Source organism: Pristiophorus japonicus, chromosome 11 (assembly GCF_044704955.1).
Source record: "Pristiophorus japonicus isolate sPriJap1 chromosome 11, sPriJap1.hap1, whole genome shotgun sequence".
Lineage (NCBI taxonomy): Eukaryota > Metazoa > Chordata > Chondrichthyes > Pristiophoridae > Pristiophorus > Pristiophorus japonicus.
In genome coordinates, this window is record NC_091987.1 from 192994756 (window position 1) to 192996176 (window position 1421).

A 1421-nucleotide genomic window follows, 5' to 3' on the forward strand; every position below is an offset into this window, starting at 1 on the left:
GCAAGTCTTTTTTTTCTTTTCTCATTCTCGGTTCACAGTTACCTGGCTGTGGGATTTTTGAGTACTTTTCCATGAAGCCATGGAGCTGTCCTCATCATCCACAACAACAGTGAAGGCTCCCTATCGAAATTATATGGCCAAAGTGTAGCCTTTGGATCAAGAAACATGTATTTGGGACGACCAAATCCAAAACCAAAGGGAGAGGGGCAGAATAAGGGCAAGCCAAAGGGTGGGGCCATGCTTGAATTCTGATACTTGCTATGGTAATGATATTTCATTGACAACAATTACAACAACTTGTATTTATATAGCGCCTTTAAAGTAGTAAAATGTCCCAAGGCACTTCACATGAATGCCATAAAACAAAATTTGATGTCGAGCCACATAAGGAGAAATTAGACTTGGTCAAAGAGGTTGGATTTAAGGAGCATCTTAAAGGAAGAAAGAGAGGTGGAGAGGTTTAGGCAGGGAATTCCAGAGCTTAGGGCCTAGGCAGCTGAAGGCACGGCCGCTAATGGTTGAGCGATTATAATCAGGGATGTTCAAGAGGCTAGAATTAGAGGAGTGCAGATATCTCAGTGGGGTTGTGGGGTTGGAGGAGATTACAGAGATAGGGAGGGGTGAGGCCATGGAGGGATTTGAAAATAAGGATGAGAATTTTAAAATCGAGGCGTTGCTTAACTGGGAGCCAATGTAAGTCAACGAGCACAGGGGTGATGGGTGAGCTGGACTTGGTGCGAATTAGGACATGCGCTGCCGAGTTTTGAATGACTTCAAATTTAGGTAGAACGTGTGAGGCCAGCCAGGAGTGCATTGGAATAATCAAGTCTAGAGATTACAAAGGCATGGATGAGGATTTCAGCAGCAGGTGAGCTGAGGGGAGGGGCGGAGGCGGGCGATGTTACGGAGATGGAAATAGGTGGTCTTAGTTATGGCGCAGATATGTGGATAACTTAATAATTGATATCTCCACATTGTAGGACAGAGAAGAAAATGCAATGAATGAGATCTACATTAAAAAAAAACCACATCTGCTGTCTGATTTACATGTATGTTTCCTCATCTAAGTTGGAGTACCGTAACGAAATTCATGAATAAAATCTTGGATGTGGAAAAATCACATGATTTTATTTCATGACTAAAAAGGGAACCAAGTGATTTGGCTGCTGTTTGCTGCTATAAATAGGGTATTAGAGAGTTCAATGAGTTCCTTTGTGGCTGCAGGGCAATTCATATTTATACATGTACAACAATTAGTTTTGTTGCATAATCTATTTCAGAAGCCCGCATCAGTTGTTGATCTTAAACGTTGTAAACACACACAGTTGAAGTTTAGTTACCTTGTTAATGGATTTCAGTAATTACCTGGAACTACTTTCTGAAGTTAGTACCACAGAAAGTATGAAATGCTGAAAATCTAT